We start from the raw sequence: 22369 nt of genomic DNA on the forward strand, positions 1-22369 counted from the left end.
AGGCACATTTTTTACCACTAATCCAAAATTGAATGGTAAAATATATATATATATATATATATATATATATATATATATATATATATATATATATATATATATATATATATATATATATATATATATATATATATATATATATATATATATATATATATATGCATTTAAAAATGTGAAAGTGAAAGTGTGCGGTTTTGATCAAAATTTATCATGGATCCATTTATAATACAAGTGGCACCTTAGGGTCTTTAATTACTACAGACACATAAATACGAGTGGGGGGGTGCAACATTATTGGTGAAGTTGGTGGACGCTGCATCCACCTAACCACAAAGCGGTGCATGTGGTGGCTTTTAATTCCCCAATTTAATGTATGAAAACCATTAACCATGTATCGTTTCTCAAGACTACTATTCAGCCCACTCGAATTGTTCTCCAGAGTATTATAATTTTTATTTTAATTTTTTTATAAATTGACTTAATACTTATTATGTCAACCCCGTTAAAATATGAACCGTTATGTAATTTATTTTCATAAAATGTGAGCCGTCACATATCCTAAGCAATTTTGCTGTCTGAATAGCTAACAATTTAGACCACAAATATGATCGAGAGAGTTAATATAAAACCTAACTGTCTAAACAAATTTTGAACTGCCCGTCAGTCCATAAAAACCATCTCAATAACAAAATACTGCATATCCAAATCCAACTTGTTGTACCCCCAAACATTTTCCAATTCACACCCGTCCTATGCGACTATGATTCAACCATGTCCAGCTTCTTGACAACGATAGGGCATTTTCATGTTTCACGAATTTAAGTATTTCTAGTATTTGTCCCAAGTATTTTCATTTCCATATCAATAAAGGGGCATAATACGAATTGAACTCATATATTGGATAAAGTGCTTTTAATTTTTCTTAAGATTTTAATTATATATCGATCATGTAAGCAAATATATATAAATAAAATGCTATTAAATTAAATAAGCAGCAGAATTATAAATACTTCCATTCATATCTTTGTTCAAGCAAGACGAAGAACGAAGAAAATTTTCTGCAACACCAAAATTTTGAAAAAAAACAAAATTTGAAGAGTTCTTCTGGCCTATGCCTATGAGCGTGTCAATAGATGGATACACATGACTCTTTATATAGGTAGGCCAAGGACCCTCGTTATTAATTGGTTAGCTAATTATTCTCCTCCCATCAAGAAAAATAAATTAGAAATATTAATATAAAAACCGTTTTGATTTCATATAACTTAATGTGGAATAAATCATATTAAATCTTTATATTAAATAATTATCGTTATGATAATTATTTAAATTCCAACCGTTACAACAAATTAAATAATTACTCTTATGATAATTATTTAAATTTCAACCGTTACAACAAATTAAATGTGTCTGAGAGACACATATGTAATTTCTTACATTTTCTCACTTAGCCTTTATGACACATATAATTTCTTGTGATGTCCGGTTCTTCAATATGATTATCACTTTATTTATTCCAACCATTCATGAAATCTTCCCACTCACATAAGGAATACTATACATGAATCATGGCGGTAAAACTTTATATAATAAGTCGTCCCTTCCATGTATTACATATAAAATATTCCCTAAATGAGTATTATATGGGCAATCAAACTTTATGAATAAACTTCCCATAAGTTATTCGGGTCCAACTTTAGTTTTACCCCCATGGATAATATAACAAATGTGCACAAAACTTTTATTAACAATAACTTGATGTCTATAGACTAATTAGAAAGAACTAGGTACAATAAGAATCAATTATGGAGGAATTACCTTTCTTTAAGGTAGCAAGTTGCAAGTGAACTTGCATAATCCGGGCATGAGCTTGGAAAGCAAACATTTTCTCCAGCGATTCCTATAGTGCATGAGATGTGGTGCAGCCCACGACATGGGAGACATAGGAGTCAGACAGGGTGGAGACCAGCACGCTGATGATGAGCTGATCTCGTTGATACAAAGAGAGATATTCCGGGTTGGCAATCATCACGGGAGCTCCAGGGGTAGTGACAAGATTCACTATCAGTTGAACAAGAGAAAGAACCGTGCCATCAATGAATCCATACACATCTTGTCCTCGAAGATATGCAAGGAGTTGAAACTGCCAGGCCATGTAATTGTCCTTGGTCATTTTGATGGAAGGAGAGTGGTTCATATGTGGGATATTGAATGTAGAAGATTGGGTGGTGGAGCTGGAATCGATGGTAACAGTAGATTCAGCCATTGAGAAGAAAAAGAAGGAAACAGGAAAGATGAGCAGACGATTAGTCTTTTTGTTGCTCTGATACCATAAAAGATTTCTCTTTGAATAATATTTTTCAACCTTACTGTATCAAGTTGATTGCACTTGTATATATAGCAATTGGTTACAAGAGTTTGATTCAGCTACTATCTCTATAGAGATTAACTCTAGCTATATGATATACACTGTTAGGATGAGATATGCATTGGTAGATATTGATTTGAACTAGGACTATTCTAATCTAAGTAGATATACACGGTTAGAGATAGGTTTGATCTAAACCTATTATGATCTAAGTCTAACCAATTACAATTCAAATTCAAGGTTATCTAAAACTCTTATCTTCGGTTGAAGCTAAGAGACCTTCAACACTCGGACTCTTGGATGAGAGTCCTTGTGCTTTAACATGCAGCCTATGGCTACAACTTTCTCTGGTAAGTCAACAAGATTCTAGACTTGATTTTTATCTATGGATTCCATTTCTTCCTTCATGGCTTTTAACCATAATGTGGAGTGTTCTCCACTAATGGCTTGTGAAAAATGAATTTGGATCATCCTTAGGCCCAATATCAAAATCGGACTCTTGTAGGTATACAATATAATCACTAGAGATTGCTGGTCTAATTATTCTAGAAGATATTCTTAATCCTACTTCCTCCTTATTTGGAGGGGGTTGAGTAGATTCATTATGAACTTGTTCCTCATGAGTTGACTGTTCTGAAATTGATTGTGATTCAAGGCAATCTGTTTGGATTTCCTTAAGCATAATCAAACATCTTTAGATAAATGAGCATCAGTCAACTCTTGTGCTTCCTCTAATTCAATCCTTTGAGGATAAGCACTCCCACTATGTTTAAGATCCTCTAAGAATTTTGCATTTATAAATTCGACAATTCTAGTATTATTAGAAGGACAATAAAACCTAAATCTTTTGGAGTTGATTGCATAGCCGATAAAATGACCGATGGTTGTCCTTGGATCTAACTTCTTTATATTTGGATTGTAAATCCTCACTTCAGCAGGACAACCCCATATGTGTAAGTGATTTAAACTTGATTTCCATCTATTCCATAATTCAAAAGGATTAAAAGATATAAAAGATATACACAAAACCGGGTACCGTGTATGGTCATCAATAAAAGATATAAAATATCTTTGACCATTTAGGCAGGGAGTAAAAAAAAGTCAACAAATATCTGTATGTATGATTTCAAGAATCTCAGAACAACTTTTGGCACCTTTAGTGGTCTTATTGGTTTGCTTTCCCTTTATGAAATCCACAAAAGTACCAAAATCAGTAAAATCAATAGCTTTTAAGACTCCATCATTTACTAATCTTTTGATTATCTCTATAAAGATATGTCTCAATCTCCTGTGCCATAACAAAGCGGAGTTCTCATTCACAAAGCTCCTCTTTGTGCCAACACTAGAATGCAATGATAAATGATTGTTTTCAAAGTTGAGATCTAAATCAATTTTGAATAAACCATCAATTTTGGTTCCACCATCAATAAAATTTTCACCTTTAAAAATACTAAAGGTAGAGTTTATAAACCAAAAACTAAAACCAATAATATCTAGTTTAGAAACCGAAATTAAGTTTCTAGAAAAGCATGGAATAAAAAATACATTTTCCAAATCTAAAATATAACCAATTTTCAAAATCAATCTAAAGGTCCCAACTGCTTCCACATGAGAAAACATCTTATTTCCAGAATAGACCCGTTGCTCATTGCTTGTTGGTTTCCTTGTGTTGAGAAAACCCTGCATTGTATTAACAATATGGATTGTAGAACTATAATCAATCCACCATGTATTACAAGGAGCCTCAACAAAAAAAGATTCATGACATACTAGAGATATGATATTACCTTTCTTTTCAAGCCATCTTTTATACTTTTAGCAATCCTTCTTCATATGCCCCCCTTTCTTGCAGAAGAAACAAGTATCCTTATTATCATTTTTCTTGTTTGACAACTTGTTATCTTTCTTGAAATGCGGGGCACTTTTGCCTCTTTTACTCTTTCCCTTATCATGAGTAGCCACAAAGTGAACACTTTGTGGTTTCTCATGCTTTAGTCTTTCCTCCTCTGAACACACATGGTCAGAAGTTCATTCACTGACCATTTATCTTTATGTGTATTGTAGGATATCTTAAAAGGAGTGTACTCAGTCGAGAGTGAGTTCAAGATGAAATGAACTAAGAAGGACTCGGAAATATCAACCTCTAGGGACTTCAGTTGAGCTGCCATGTCCCTCATTTCCATAATGTAATATTACACACTTCTGAATCTGTCAAAGATTTTACTCGAGAGTTTCTTCATTAGAGTGCTTGCCAATGCCTTATCGGGACTTACAAATTGTTCATCAACGGCCCGCATGAACTCTGTTGCCTTATTGTATTCAGGGATAGAACCCCTAATACCCTTAGTTTCGTGAGACTTCATAAACATGAGACTTAGGCGATTAGATCGCTCCCACCTCTCATGCTTCGTAACTTCTAATGGCATACTTGTATCCATGAAGGCAAGTAGTTCGTTCATACGGAGCGCCAAATCAAGTTCTAAACACCCCAAATAGAAAAATAAATTTTCTTTCCACTCAGAAAAATTGTTCCCATTAAGTATTGGAATAGTACTTTCTAGAATAGTAGTAGTAGAAATAGCTGCAATAATTAAGGAAAAATTTTAATGTTATGAATTTAACTTTAGTTTAAATTAACCAATGCTAATTTAATAGTAAATAGTAAATTTCAACCTACTTGTGGGCAAAGATTGCATCACGCATGAAATTTACCCTTTATTAATAAGACTAAAAAATTTAAACATTAATAAATAAAATTCTCCGTACCTGTGAGCCTAAGAGAAATTTTATTTTTAATATTAAATTTGTTATCTTATTCTAATTAAGTCATAAAAATAAAAACTTCTCTGTGAGAATAAACAATTAAATTTATGAATTAATTACATAATCGATGTTAATTTTTTTTTTATGAAGTTCATGTGTATAATCCTAATGTAATAATTATTATAAAATTGGAATGCTGTGGCTCTCCCAAAATTATTGTAATAATTACGACTTTATTAACATCTATTAACTGTATAGTTGCCCATAAATAGTCCCAGAAATAAAACAAACCAATATGAAAATGTAGTAAACAGAATTCTCCAAGGTACAACACTAGTGAGTTCCCAGGAAAGTGATGAAGATCACAATGGACACACTTAAATTCCAAGACTTTCCTTGCCAAAACTTTTCTACATATTGTATTCTTGGATAGTACTGTAAACATGCACCAACATATATAGTATTGTTAATTACTCTTAGGTCTAGGCATCAAACAAATTATATTTAAACAATATAATTAACAATTTAATTATATTCCTAAGTTCAAGTATTAAAGAAACAATAATTTTAATACTGAATAATGTAAAATATAAGACAAATAAAATTGCAATATGAAAACATAATAAATCTCATGACCCAATGGTCTTAGTAGTCTTAGACCTTTGGGAGAGCCCAAGTTCTAAACCCCACACCATACGAGCAATTTTCTATATTTTTTTTTAAAAATCGTGCTGGGTCAAAGAACCTCATTGGGCTGGCCCATTCGGGTCAGCCCACTTTATAACCCAAAACCCGATTTTTAAAAACCCTACCCGGATACACAACCCGTTAACCCGAAATATTTAACCCTTTTGAACCGGAAAAAACAGCCTTTGCGCCGTTACCCTTCTTCTTCCTACTGTTTTTTTTTTTTTTTTTTCTTGCGCCAGCCGCCCTTCCCTTCCACGCTGCCACCTCATGCAGCGGCTTTATGGCCGCTGCTCAGCAGACACGGCAACCCATGTCTCCGTTTGTCCAGGATCCAGGCAGCTCGCAAGGGCTACCAGTGCTAGTGTCGGGAAAAGGCCACTGGAAGCGGCCTCTCCTTAAACAGCAATGGCGCCGGCCTACTGTATGCGGCGAAAACCCGCTCAACTTAATGCGGTTTTTCGCTAGCGCTGGAAGAGAGGAGACTTCGACCGGAGTTCGTTCATGGTGGGTTTCACGGCAATGGGTTTGTGGGTGAAGAAGCAAAATTTTTCTTTATTGCTAGTTTACAAAACATGCTTTATAGTGTTAAAAAAAAATAAAAAAATGTTTTACAGTGTGCAATTATCTAAATAATTTCACAACAAAACAGTGTGGGTTTCTGTACATAAAAATGGTGTAATTTTACATGCTTTACAGAGTTCAGCTTTTCTTAAACATTTTAGGCACATATGTAAAACAGCAAAACAGTAAATAAACATAGGCAAATTTTATGCACAACAAAAATTTACACAATTTAACCAACGAAGAATTGCCAAAAACTGAAAATTGAACAAATTGGCATAGAGGCTGGCTTAGATACCACGTGTAAGCAAATATATATAAATAAAATGCTATTAAATTAAATAAGCAACAGAATTATAAATACTTCCAGCCATATCTTTGTTCAAGCAAGACGAAGAACGAAGAAAATTTTCTATAACACCAAAATTCTGAACAAACAAAATGTATAGAGTTCTTCTGGCCTATGCCTATGAGTGTACCAATAGATGGAGACACATGACACTTTATATAGGTAGGCCAGGGACCTTTGTTATTAATTGGTTAGCTGATTATTCTCCTCCCATCAAGGAGAATAAATTAGAAAAATTAATATAAAAACCATTTTGATTTCATGTAACTTAATGTGGAATAAATCATATTAAATATTTATATTAAATAATTACAGTTATGATAATTATTTAAATTTTAACCGTTACAACAAATTAAATGTGTCTGTAGGACACATATATATATGTAATTTCTTACAGATCAGTATTTTTTGTGGGATTGCATTTTTTTTTTAATGTAGTTCTTACTTTTATAATAATATTTCATTATTACTGTCATTTTTAAAATATTAATTAAATGAATATATATTTTATTAATTTAAAATTTTCAAATAAATGATAATTTAATTTTGAATCTTGAGTTAAGTCTACCTTAACGGCTTAACCTATCTCCATCTACCTTAACAAATTATTGGATGATTTTCTTGGTGTGCATACAGAATACAGCATACTGCCAAGCTCCAAATCTTGTGCAATATTTCGGTGAATTCCAAAAGTTTTCTTCACACCCGACACACGGAAGCTATCCATCCCTCACACGTCTTAAATCTGAAAGGTAAATGCTACTAGAATCATAACAATCATTGATACAAGCTCCTATCCCAGCAGCCGGCCTAAACTTATTTCTTAAAAAAATAGATCTGAAAGGAGGATGGAGCATATCTACTCCCCGCTCCTACTCTCATTCTTCTATTTTAATTTTTTCTTTTGTTTGTAAGAGCATTCCTAATAGCCTCATCGAATTTTATTCATCAAAGTAGCTAAAAACCACTTTTCTCTATTCTGGTAAGCTATTTTTTAAAAAATTCTCTCAGCAACCTCACCATTTTAACTATTCACTATCACTATTTCATTTAAATAATATTTTTTTAGATTTATTTATTCTTTCTCTATTTAATCTTTTTATACAACAAACTACCATACAACTTCATCTTGAGATTAGATCATTGCTAAGAAATTCACAAAAGTTTTCATTTGCTTCTCAACAAAATTCAAGAAAGAAAGAAAGAAAAGATAAATGAAAAAACCACAAAGTTTATGTCAGGGACAAAAAAACCTTCATATCCATGAAATAAGAACATCATCGTGTGTGAGAGATGAGAGACGGGAGAAGAAAATGGGAGAAAAAAGGAAAAAAAATGAGCTGATCATGTGAGAGAGAAATGATAAACAAAATTGGTGAGTATTTTCACTCATCAAAACTTTTTTGTTAAAGTGGTGAGGCTGTTGGGAGTGATTTTTTAGTATTTTTATCAAATTGGCTCACCAAAACTAGGAATGCTCTAAGTGTTATCTGACCAGATCAGCAATTTTGACATCTCCGCTATACATCAATCCATTTACTTCTATGTTGTGCCGTTCATCTCCTCTCTGGCCGCTGCTGCTCTTTGCTGGTTGTGTTTTTACTTTGAATAAAAAAAAATTTCTTTTTAAATCTGCTACGATGGGCGATCTATGGAATAAAATGATAAATTTTTTCTCTAAATTGGATTAGATGAAATTATTCTAATCTAATTTATTAAATGCAAAAACATTTGTTTGTTAAATGCATTTTTAATAGAATATGTGATCCTCAACTCCATCTATCACAAACAGGGTATTTAAGAAAGGGTATAGAGGCCAAGATGGACTCTTTCTAATCGTTGAAATTAACATGTTCAAAATTCCTAACTTCAGTTTCATTTTCCCTAAATAATTTAAGGTTTCAAATGCAGAACACACCAAGCTTCTCTTCCACGCGTCAAGTGCCAACTATAACAAAACTTCCATTTTTTTTTTTTTTCTGGACGCCGCAGTAGAGATCAACACTTGTATTTCACATAGCTCTCGTTGTCATTTTAATAGCTAACAATACCTCTCATTAGTTTAAAAAAACAAAAAATCTGAGAGAAGAAGCCTTTAAACTCGGCCACATAGTTGCATACATGCAATAAACTCATTTTAGTGAAAATTTCAGTTTCCTCATTCCCCATACAATTGAGTAATCCTCAAAACTTCAGTTTCTTTTTCTTATCCTTTCCCTAAACTTTCTCAACAACAAAACAAACCCTAATTGGAAAGAAAACATATCGGGAAAAGCACTTGTCATTTATCAACACTTTCGGTTTGTTAGCAACCAAGGAAAGAATACAAAATCAAAAAAAAAAAAAAAAAAAAAAAACTTAGAATATAAATTACACAAAGAACAAAAAGATAACCAGCAAAAGGCATTGAGATTAGTTCACAAGAAAGATATATTGCCCTAACCCTACCCAAAACACAAAAAACCTTAAACACCAGCAGCTCATGCAAATGAACACCAATGAAAGACAATATTACACATTTTTACCACTGAATCGATCCAATAGAAGGAAATAATATACAATACGAATAAATATATACGCATATACATAAAGATAAATATACTCAAGAAAACATATAGATATCACCATTTCTATGCAAATGAAAGCCGCATGTACCTGTGATAAGAGGAAGAAGTGAATTGAAGAAATTGCAAGAATTGCAGAGATTAAGAGAAAGGGAGCTTTCAATTGCACGGGTATGGCGGCTGTCGGCGAATCCAAAATGGATAACTGAGAGCGGAGAGAGAGAGAGAGAGAGAGAGATTTTTAAGGAAAATGAAAATGAAAAAAAAAAATAGAGATAAAAAAATAGACCAAAAATAATCTTTGAACATTATTATTTATTATTATTCTCTCTCCATCGCTTTGTGGTGCGCGCGGCGTTGCTGCCTTGGTGGCAAAAGAGGGTCCGATAAAACGTCGCCGCACACACGTGAACTCAATTACGTGTTAGATATAAGGGCCCGCTTCAGTGTGGGCTTTTGAAAACGATTGCTCTTGGGCCTATGTGGCTGAAACAAATATTGCGCGGAAACTATATTTACTATTTACCATCTTCTTACTATTTTTATTTTTTTTTAACGTCTTTCTAGGGTTTTAATTTTTGCAACGCTCTCTTTCACTGTTTCACGTTCCAAAATGACAAAAATAATCTTCATAAGATATAAAAAAAAAAAAAAAGTAACTTTTTTTTTTTCTTATAGACATTGCAAAAATTAAAATATTAAAAAATATTGCAAGAAAGATGGTAGTTAGAGATGGTGTTAACCCAATATAAAGGTAACACATAGCATGTACTAAAAGAATAAAGTTTTTTTTTTCTCTAAATTGGATTAGATGAAATTATTTTAATCTAATTTATTAAATGTGGTTTAAACATGTGATTGTTATATGCATCTTTAATAGAATATGTGATTGTCACATGCTTTTCTAAGAGTGCATGCGAGAATTATATGCTCCGATGGCAAATGTCAGTTTAATATATTAATTTGTAATAATTTTCTCCAACCCTTTTTTTAAAATATATATATATATATATATATATATATATATATATATATATATATATTCTTTATCAAAAGGTGGTTATATTTTTAGAGCTACATTGGTGATAACACGCAGCTATTGTATTGTGTAGGTTGAGCACAAGGAAACATATGTATATACCCTAATAAATTGTGGGTTTCTATCTTCAATTTGATTCAAATTATGTTCTTTGCTATTTGTTATGTAGTGATACAATTTATCAAGGGCTCACTTGAGCCTCATGGCACGCTAGGCTCATTCAACTCTCAAGCCCAATAAAGCTCATTTACCCTTCGGGTTAAGCTATATCTATTAGTAGATAAGGACCAATGCCGTCGAATTAATGGGCCCCTCTTCCTTGGAAGGTAACCGTTTGATAACCCCCAGCCCAATGGGTGCATTTTGGAAAATTTGTATCCTTTGCCACATTATCATTACGACAAATAGTGGGACCACTATGACAATTGCCTATGAAAATGAATATTTGTCGACCGTAATGTCAAAACAACCATGTTTATTGGGGGTGTATAACCATTGTGATTGTGATTATTTTCTCGTAATTAACCGCAGTCGGTTTAAGCGATTAGTCACTTTTAAATAATCGTAACTGTTAGGCCGGTTGCGGTTATTGAAAGCCGATTATTAACTAATAACCGTTTTCATAAAAATCCAAAACACTTTTTTTTTTTTAGCCATAAATTGTTGTACTATTTCAACTTTATGTGTATATATATATTGCACTATTTCAATCTAAAAGTTGGAATATTAAATTAGTGTTCTATTTTTTCTCATTTGGCCCGAACGTCGCAAAGGTAGTATTTGGATGGGTGTTAGGCCCCGTTTGGTAACCTCCCTCTCCTTGTCACCTTTTTTAAAAAAAAAAAATTCAAACTTTTTTCATTTTTTATATCACATCAATAATTTTTTATTACTATTCAAATAATAATAACAAAAAAAATTCTACTACAAAACATAACCCTTTTACAACCAGCTTTCTTTTGGGGTACTAAATATTGCACGGCTAGTCTAAGTTTATCCAATAAAATGTAGCGCAAGGATTCAAAGATCATGTTCAAAGAGAGGCATGGAAAATGTTGTGAGCAGTAGCAGTAATAAACTATAAAAATTTATTTTTCAATAGTTCATTTATATATTTTAAATATATATAATATATTATAAAGCCGGTTACCCATTATTTGGTTATTAACTGCTTTTATCAATCTCTATAATTGGTAACTGCAACCGGCTTAAACGGTTATCCGATTATTCAATTGCGGTTATATGGTTATATAATTAGAGGTTAATAACCGCCTCACTCTTACACCCCTAATGTCCACTACATGCCCATACAAGACAGTCCAAATTCACAGGATGCTCCCAAAACAGATGGTGCTACTTGGCCACAATGGCCAGGTTGTTAATACCCCCTCCCCTATAAATATGAGAGTAAGTTCGTAAGCTCTCTTCCTTCTTCTTCTTCTTTTTCTTTTCTTTCTTTCTTTCTTTCTTTCTTTCTTTCTTCTTCTTCTTCTTCTTCTTCTTCTTCTTCTTCTTCTTCTTCTTTTTTTGTACTTTCTCGCTTTCTATTTTTTTTCACTAATGATTTTCTACTAACATAAGTATCGAAGTGCCCATCGCCATTTTCGATGAGTCAACCCTGCCTGTTTTATGTCTCTTGCAAGTCTCCTTATTTGAACTAATGGGCAATCAACTGTATTAATATTATGAATTTAGTATGGCTTAGGTTCAGCACCTATGCTGTAATAGATCTAAGGGTTTGGATTTGATTTCAAGGGTTTGAAATCAAATCCAATCCCTTAGATTTACTACAGCATAGGTGCTGTAAAAAAATTTACAGCACCTAAGCTTAATCCGAATTTAGTATGTTGTAATTCTACTTATACCAGTGCGTCATCATGTGTTGATCTAAAAAAAATATATATATCCTCCTGTTTCTTTTGTGTTGCTTTTGTGAGAAACCATGGGTGGGTTGGAGCAGTCTAACCTCATAAATTAGCATTCAAAGTGCTGGCCCAAGCCCAGTTCAAGATGAAGTCAAGCACGGCTACGCCAACTTTTGTGAGTATTGGTCATTCATCAAAATAATAAAAAATTATTTTTAATTTATTTTTCTTCCTTCCTCACCAAGTGTTGGACTTGGAAGCCCGAGTGAGTGTGCTTGTTGATTCCTCTTTGGAATGGTGGAACTTTCCTCTAGTTTGTAGCATTTTCCCACCTGATGAGGTGGAACGGATTTGTAATCTAGCCATTAGTCCACTCCAAAACTCTGATATTTTAATTTGGAACGGCACTCCTACTAGAGTTTTTTTTCGGTTAAGAGTACCTACCATCTTGAAATCCAAAGACGGAGTCAATCAAAGGGGGGGGGGGGGGGGGGGGGGGGGGGTGTTCTTATGCTCGGGTGGAAGCAAGAGTGTGGAAAGGTTTATGGAAACTAAAGGTGCCGACTATAGTGAAGAATTTTTGGTGGAGGGTGTGCCAAAATTTACTTCCTACAAAAGGCAATTTATTCTCTAAAATACAATTCCTAACCTTCTTTGTCCATTGTGTTTACAAGAATCTGAAACACCATACCACATTTTGTGGCAATGTCCTTTCTCTATTGCGGTGTGACAAGAATGTAGTCGGAAACTACAAAAGTTAGCAATAGAGGAGATAGATAGTGCAGGTTTATTGCAGTGTTTATGGACTAAGCTTCATGACACTGAGTTGCTGGAAGCTCTGATTGTCACTCGAATGATTTGGATGCGCAAGAATTATTTTGTGTTTAGAGGAGAGTTTAGTTCTCCTTTCCAGGGGGCGTCACAAGCTAGGCAGGTTGTGGAGGAATTTCAATACTCAACAGAGTGCACTGCTGGGCAACTTAGAGAGCCATCATGGTCTACCACTATATGGAAAAAACCTCAGCATGGCTACACCAAAATCAACTAGGATGCAGCGTGCAATCAGTCCTTAAAAAGAATGGGGATTGGAGTTGTAGCACAGGACGAATTTGGCAAGGTGGTTGCAGCAATGGCGAAAGTTTTTCCCTGTATTGGTGATCCATTGACGACTGAAGCAATGGGTGCTTGGTATGCAGTACAGATGGTAAAAGAGGTGGGAAGTTCCCATGTGATCTTTGAAGGGGATTCTTTGGTGGTGGCTTCAACTTTGTAGCAAAATGCACCATGTTGGAGTAGTGTGGGACAATTAATAGAAGTTACGCGTTCCGGTCTGCAACAGTTTACTCTTTCTTTGTTAATCATGTCAAAAGAGAAGCTAATCAAGTCGCTCATCGTTTGGCTAAATTAGCTATCTCTAAATTGTTAGATACAAGTTGGATGGAGGAGTGTCCTTCCATTATTCAGGATATTGTCTTACAGGATGTTACTCTTATTGAGCAAGAGCATTAGTTTTTTTTTTTTTTTAATCAATAATATCCATATATTCTCCTAAAATATATTTATTGTGTTAAAATAATGGATAAGAAAGCCATTGCATGTGGCTTTTTTGTACTATTTTTTCTTCTTCTTATATTTAAGAAAAGGAAGAGATTATAGAAAAGTTGTTGTAGAAGTGCTCTAACTTGAATCTTGATCCATACAAGAATTAATATTTCATGCAAGGAGAGTTTAAGAAGTTTCATACCTAGCTGCATCTTCTAATGATACTTGTCTTGAGACAAATTTGTTAGAACATATAAACATATTATGCTCAACTAACATGCGTAGCAAAAAATAAAAGACAAAGATCTAGGCTTACTTCAAGCCATCTTTGCTCAATAGTTTCCACGAATATCTGAAGAACAAAAGTATATTATTTGAGTGATCTTCTAATCTATGCATATGACTATATTACAGTACTGATGGTGTACACAGGCTATTAATTTATAGGCTAGGTCAGGTATCCTCAAATATGGTAAATACCATATTGTTCCTCACATCAAGGAAACAATATTATTAATTGATTACGATTCCATTGCGGTAATTTAAATTAATTGAAATTATCATAACCGTAAAACCGTATATTATATTTATTAATTAAAATATAATAAATATAATAAAAACTGTATATGTGGCATATATGTCATATATGGAGATAATATCTTACATTCTTCTACTTGACCTTTATGACACATGAAATTATGGTATTAGGTTCTTTAGTTTGGCCAATCACTTACGGAATCCTTCCGCTCAGATAAGAAATGTTTCACATGAATCATGGCGATAAAACCATTATAAAATTATGTCGTCCCTTCCATGTATCACAGTGTAAAATACTCCTTACATGAGTACTTTATAGATAATAAAGCTTTATGAATGAACTTCCTATAAGTCATTCGGGTCCAACTTTATTTATTCTCATGGATAAAATAACAAATGTGCACAAAATCTTTATTATAATAACTTCATGTCTATAGACCAAAAAGAGACAAACCAACTTAACCAAGCAAAAAATGAATTAATGAGTTTCATATACTCCGCATGACTTTATACTTTCTTTACCGATAAACTTTTAGTTATGGGATCCGCAATCATTAATTCAGTACTTATATGCTCAATAGACCATTTATGTCTCTTAATGTTATCTCTCGTACTAAGATACTTGATGTCGATTTACTTTTGTTTCTACTATTTATTCTTATAAAAGAAGGCTATAGTAGAATTACCGCAAAGTATTTTTATGGTCTAACTGTAAAATCTACAATGTTGAGATTTTTAACAAAATGTCTCATCCATCATGCTTGTGTACTAAATTCATAGCATATAAGAATTTTAGTTTTCTTGGTAGACGTAACAATTATAGTCTGCTTACTGCATCTCTATGATATATCCCTCAATAAGAAAATATATACCCTAAAGTAGACTTTTTACTATCTACACAATCAACAAAACTCAAATCTAAACAACTAACTATCTCTAAATGGAAATTGTATCTTTTGGTTAAGTTGTACTTCTTGGCTCCTTGCGTATACCGCAATACTTTATTTGCAGCACTTTATTGACTCAGCACTCTTACTGTCAGTTTAATGGTTAAGTCTAGTGCAAACATATGCTTGCATTATGTTGTATAATCCAAATGCTTACAAAATACTTTTCATCTGCCTTTGTTCCAATACATTTTGGGACATTAATCTGTATTGAATTGGTTCCTCTTAATTGCTATTGAAGGTGCAAAATCTTTCATTCTAAATCTTCCCAAAACTTTTTAATGTAGGCCTTCTGAGACAATGTTAATGTTCTTTATGTCTCTGTGAATCTCCATGTCAAAAGACATAAGAGGTTTCACCCAAATCATTCATTTCAAAGTTTTGTGAAAGGAACTTCATATAGCAAACCTAAATCAACACTTGCAAAAAAATAATATCTACATATGAGTCTAGAAAGATTACTTTACTCCCACTGACCTTAAGGTATATATACTAATTAATAAGGTTTTCAATAAACAATGAAGTAATAACCTTGTAAAAAGTATATCACCAATGAGAAATCTGTCACAGCCCATAAATAAAATTCTTTAATTTGCAAGCTTTCTTGCTGTTATTTATAAAACTTTTTGGTTGTTTTATGTAAACCTCTTACTTAAGATCCTCATTCAGGAAAGTTGCTCTCACATCCATTTGATGTAGCTCTAGGTTAAAATGAGCTACTAATGTTATGATTATCTTGATAAACCATTTTTAGACACTGGAGAAAATGTTTCATGATAATCAATGCATTCCTTATGAGTAAAACCATTGGCTACGTGTCTAACTTAACTTTTTAGCCATGGACTTATCTCGTAATTTATGGCATTGAACCACAATGTGGAGTTATCTCTACTCATAGTATGTAAAAACAATTTTGGATCATCTTTATGTCCAACGTCAACATCAGACTCTTGAGGGCATACAACATAATCACTAAGAATTGTTAATCTCCTTATTCTATAGGATTTTTCTTAATTCTACTTCTTCTACATTTTGCAAAGTCCAAGTAGATTCGAACTAAACCTATTTTTCATGAGTTGTCAATTTTATAACTGATTGTAGCTCATGGTAATCAATTTGATTTTCCATACGTACAATCAAACATCCTTCATATGAAAGAGCTTTAGTCAACTCTGATGTTTCCTACGAAAGACAATTTATAACTAATAGCCAGTCCAGGTAACGATACATAGCCTTAAAACCTCTAGAAATTTTACAACCAACAGCTTTAGGATTATATGAAGGATAATAAAACCTAAAACCCCTTGGAGTTTACTGGATAGCCTATAAAAGATCAGCTAGTTGTCTTTGAATCTAATTTCCTTTAAGTGTTATGATTTACATTACTTTCATTTACTTCTGGACATGTGATTATATAGCTGAAGAGCTCATGACGTGTTTACTGCGTGGTTCAGTGGATCTTCTGGGTTGGGCCGTTCATTGGAGCGGCACTTGCTACTCTTTACCACCAGATAGTTATCAGAGCCATCCCATTCAAGAGCAGAGCCTGAGAACTCCTCTTGTATTTCATCTTTAATCTCAGTGTTTTGTTTAGAACTTTAGATCATGTTTTGACTCTTCCTTCTCTGTATTAATGTTGAGAGAGTGGAATTGATGTATATCCAGATATTGATTGGTGCACACTTAAGACGTGTTTGTTACGACCTTATAAGGCTACAACAATTAATTGTCTGCAGAGATAGTTATTCCTATCACCTACCAACCAAAGGTCTAGGGGGTTTGGACAGGGATCCCTACTCTTCTACTTATGCCTCATGCTTCCTCCTCCCTGGGTAGATGTATCTGAGAGCAACTTTTCTGTCCGAGCAAAGAGATACTTTCCCATTCTCTGTTATTATTTTTTGCCTCCCTTTTAGGTAAGGAATAATAAGGGATCCAGATCCTGATCATTTGCAGGAGCCCCATGCTGGGCTGGGCGGTACAAGTACAAACCGACATGATTTTGGCGCATGAAAAATTAGTTTGGAATGTTGCTCTGAGATTTGGATGCACAAAAGGTAGGGAGAAATATAATTTAGTCCTAAATTTTTACCATATTTTTATTTACACCTTCAAATTTTAAAAAGTGATATTGGATCCCTTTATATTGAAAAAATATTTTTATACAACAAAATTGCACAACACAAGACACATACATGGGTTCTACCCCATGTGTCTAGTGTTGTGCATGTATTGTGTAATTTTGTTGTGCGTCAATCACAATCCTTCATATTATCATCACATGTCAAATTCGACATATTTTCAATTTTTTTTTCCTAAAAACACCCTTAAAAGTTTTTTTAAAATTATCAATTTAAAAAATTAAACAAAAAGGGGAAAATTGAAAATACCCCCCCTTTTTTTCAAATGGTTATTATTATTAATTTTTTGATAACTTCAAGGATATTCTAGGGAGAAAAAAAAAAAAAAGAGTAAAAATGTCTAATTTGACATGCAGTGGTAGTTCAGGGGGTTTTAATGTCACTTTTTCATGTTTGAAGGCGTAAATAAAAATGTGGCGATAGTTCACAGGTTGGGGGTGGCAAAGAATTATAAGATATGATATATATATATATATATAGCTTATAGAAAAATGTTACACATACTCCTACTTTTATATTCAAAGTCTTACAGGCACATTTTTTACCACCGATCCAAATTTGAATGGTAAAAATAAAAAAATAGAGTGTGCGGTTTTGATCAAAATTTATCATGGATCCATTTATAATACAAGTGGCACCTTAGGGTCTTTAATTACTACAGACACATAAATACGAGTGGGGGGGGGGAGGGTGCAACATTATTGGTGAAGTTGGTGGACGCTGCATCCACCTAACCACAAAGCGGTGCATGTGGTGGCTTTTAATTCCCCAATTTAATGTATGAAAACCATTAACCATGTATCGTTTCTCAAGACTACTATTCAGCCCACTCGAATTGTTCTCCAGAGTATTACAATTTTTATTATTTTTTTTATAAATTGACTTAACACTTATTATGTTTTTTTTTTTTTTTTTATATAGATTAACACTTATTATGTTAATCTCGTTAAAATATGAACCGTTATGTAATTTATTTTTATAAAATGTGAGCCGTCACATATCCTAAGCGATTTTGTTGTTTGAATAGCTAACAATTTAGATAACAAATATAAAAGAGTTGGTATAGAACCTAATTTTCTAAACAAATTTTGAACTACCGATCTTAAGAACTATCTCAATAACAAATTAATTCATATCCAGATCCAACTTGTAGTCCCAAACATTTTCCAATTCACACCTGTCCTATGCGACTTTGATTCAACTATGTCCAGCTCTTGACAACTATAGGGCATTTTCATGTTTCACAAATTTAAATATTTCTAGTATTTGTCCAAAGTGTTTTCATTTCCATATCAATAAAGGGGCATAATGCCAACTCATATATTGGATAAAGTGCTTTTAATTTTTCTTAAGATTTTAATTATATATCGATCAGTATTTTCTGTGAGATTGCTTCTTTTTTTATGTAGTTCTTACTTTTATAATAATATTTCATTATTACTGTCATTTTTAAAATATTAATTAAATGAATATATATTTTATTAATTTAAAATTTTCAAATAAATGATAATTTAATTTTGAATCTTGAGTTAAGTCTAGCTTAACGGCTTAACCTATCTCCATCTACCTTAACAAATTATTGGATAATTTTCTTGGTGAGCATACAGAACACAGCATACTGCCAAGTGCCAAGCTCCAAATCTTGTGCAATATTTCGGTGAACTCCAAAAGTTTTCTTCACATCTGACACACGGAAGCTATCCATCCCTCATACGTCTTAAATCTGAAAGATAAATGCTGCTGGAATCATAACAATCATTGATACAAGCTCCTCTCAATGCAAGCCGGCCCTACGCTTCTTCTTTAAAAAAGTAGATACGAGAAGAGAAGGGAGCATATTTATTTCCCGCTCCTACTATCCTTCTTCTCTTTTAGGTTTTTTTTTTTTTTTTTTTTTTTTTTTTTGGGTAAGTGTTTTCTGGCCAGATCAACAATTTTGGCGTCTTTGCTATATGTCCGTCCATCTACTTCTTTATTGTGCCGTTCATCTCCTCCCTAACCGCTGCTGTTGTTTGCTGGTTGTGTTTTTACTTTGAATAAGAGTTTTCTTCTCTTTAAATTTGTCATCATGAACGATTTATAAGATAAAGGTTAGTTAGGTGTAACCGTGTGAGGGGTTATCTCTTATGGCCTGGATAGTTCGGTGTAAGAGGTTATCTCTTACTGTCGGTTAAAATAATTTTTTAGGATATTTGGCTGCCATTGGCTTAGATCTAGTATGCTCGAAATAGATTTATTTTTTAACTATTTTTGTGCATGAGTTAGCAAAAGATGAAAGTCATAAATAGTACTTTATTGTAAGAATTTTGTTTGTATTTATGACTTTGTAACCTCATAGCATATGATTATGATTTTACAGAGTTTTATACTTTATGATATAAGAGCTTTATATTTGTGATATTTAATTAATGAAATATTCAAATATTTTGTTAAAAAAAAAGAAAAAGAAAAAAAAGAAACGGAGGAAGGTTAATGCTACTGAAAAGCTGAAATCCCACTGCCACTGCCCCATTGATAAATGAGGCAATTTATTGCTTTTTTTGCTTATTTATTCTCTCTTTTTGTTGGTAAACGAGGGACACTTTTTACATGCCATGTTACATGTCCACTTCCACAGCCCCATTGATAAAGGAGGCAATTTATTGCTTTTTTGCTTATTTATTCTCTCTTTTTGTTGGTAAATGAGGGACACTTTTTTCATGTCATGTTAGATGTCTACTACTCAGCCCCACTTCCACAGCCTTATACAATGCTTTTGTTTGATAATGAATAATATTTTTCTTAGTTGCCTAACAGCATTCACCAAATGTAATATATATACTATTATTCTTTCTCATTTCTTTTTTCTTTTTTCTTTTTTTTACAAAGAATAAAGAAATTTTTGAGAAAGAATATTTAAATAAAATAATAATAATTGGTAGCTGAAATAGAAAAATCGTATGGCATTGGATTATGAATCATGATGATGTCAATAGAAATCCAATTATTGATTATAGAGATTTTCAGTAATTCTTCGGAGCACTATAATTTTTACTATAATTTTTTTTTATAAATTGGCCTAACACTTACTATGTCAACCCTACTAAAATATGAACCGTCGCGTAATTCATTTTCATAAAATCTGAGCTATCACATATCTTAATTAAGCAATTTTATTGTTTGAATAGCTAACAATTTAGACGACAAATATGAGAGAGTCAATATAAAGCTTAACTGTTTAAGCAAATTTAGAATTGCCTGTCATCCCATAAGAACTATCTCAAGAACAAATTACTGCATATCATATCCAACTTGTAGTACCCCAAACATTTTACAATTCACACCCGTCCTATTCAACAATGATTCAACTATATCAAGCTCTTGACAACAATAGGGCATTTTCATGTTTCACGAATTTAAGCATTTCTAGTATTTGTCTCAAGTATTTTCATTTCCATATCAATAAAGGGGCATAATACGAACTCATATATTAGATAGGGACAGAAATTTCCTAAGATTTTAATTATATATCAATTAGTATTTTATGTTTTATGTGGGATTCTTTTTTTTCTTTTCTTTTTTTTTTACTTTTTTTTATAGTTCTTACTTTTATAATATTATTTCATTATCACTGTCATTTCTAAAATATTAATTAAACTTTTTTTTTAATTTAAAATTTTCAATTAAATGATAATTTAATTTTAAGTCTTGAGTTAAGTCCACCTTAACCTATCTCCATCTACCTCAACAAATTCCTATCCAAAAAAATGCAGCTTCTAATAGAAAAATGGTTGCTTGTACCTTGGGAATTGGATAGGGACATCAATTTGAAGGAAAATTGTAATGGAGGTACATTGACAATCGCACACTCACAATTTTTATAGGTGATTTGCACTAAATCATAGGGCAATGTTTGTTTGTGAAATGTGAGTTGCGGTTTTAGTCGCTTTGCTCTTTGTATGCTTTGATTTTGTTTCTTATAAATGGGAAACTAGTGGGGTTATTTCTTGGTGGATATAAATTTTCTACCAACTGTGTGATGGGAGTTTCTTATAAATTAGTCTTTAAAAGTAATACGTGTCTTCAAAAGGTAAAATATATTCTAAAGACACAAATCACTTTTACTGTATAAACTGTAAAAAATTCTTACAATCCAGCTACTAAAAAATCTCCATCATTCCTTTGTTTCTCACTTTAATAGTTCTCCATATTTCTCAGCCAAAACTTAGGTAAATACTTTATAGATCAGAATCCTCTACAATTTCTTTAAAATTGTAGATTCTCAAATTATGTGAATTTAGGTCGTTTCATGCATCGAACGGTATGAAAAATGCTACAAATTAAAAATGTAACATGTTAACAATTAGAAATGAGTATGTTATTATCAAGTTCTTATACTTTATGTCGTCTAAAAGCTTTGAGTAAAAAACTGTCTTTTGATTTAGTAAAAAAGAAGCATCTCTTCAAAAGTAGAAAAAAAAAAATGGAATGATTTTTTTTTATTGTTACATTGTTAATATGTCACATTTTTAATATGCAGCATTTTTCATATCGTTCGATGCATAAAATGACTTAAATTCACATAATTTGAAAATCAAACAATTTAAAAAAATTGTAGAACATCTTAATCTTAATCCATACTTTATGGACTATATATATATATATATTGGTGGCAATATATATTGTTTTAATGATTACATTGAAAGCATAGAATATGACAGCATTCATGATCCCACTGAAGAATTTGGATCAGGATCCCCTCAAATTCTTTGTCCGAATTTGATACAATTCGGGCAGGTTGTTGTGAGTAAGCATTTATGAGATTCACCTGACCGAATAAGCAGTTGGGCAGCCCAACTTTTATTTGGTCAGGTGGGTCTCATAAATGCTCACTCACAACTACCTGCTCGAATTCTATCAAATTCGGACAAAAAATTTGAAGGGATCTTAATCCGAAAAATTTAAGAGATACATGACTACGAAGGGGTTAACCTCAAAGGACAGCCGTAGCATTTTTCGATCCT

The 22369-nt window shown here is 32.6% G+C and overlaps 1 long non-coding RNA gene across 1 annotated transcript; it reads right to left on the reverse strand.

Annotated features, from left to right (window-relative positions):
- Nucleotides 1–1715: 1715 nt before the first annotated feature.
- On the reverse strand, nt 1716–9543 carry LOC133862401 (uncharacterized). The gene is made up of 2 exons (XR_009899217.1): nt 9387–9543; nt 1716–2234 (listed from the first exon to the last, which is right to left on the reverse strand). It is a non-coding gene; the product is annotated as an uncharacterized LOC133862401 (long non-coding RNA).
- Nucleotides 9544–22369: the final 12826 nt, after the last annotated feature.

The sequence above is a fragment of the Alnus glutinosa genome, chromosome 3, assembly GCF_958979055.1.
Source record: "Alnus glutinosa chromosome 3, dhAlnGlut1.1, whole genome shotgun sequence".
Taxonomy (NCBI): Eukaryota; Viridiplantae; Streptophyta; class Magnoliopsida; order Fagales; family Betulaceae; genus Alnus; species Alnus glutinosa.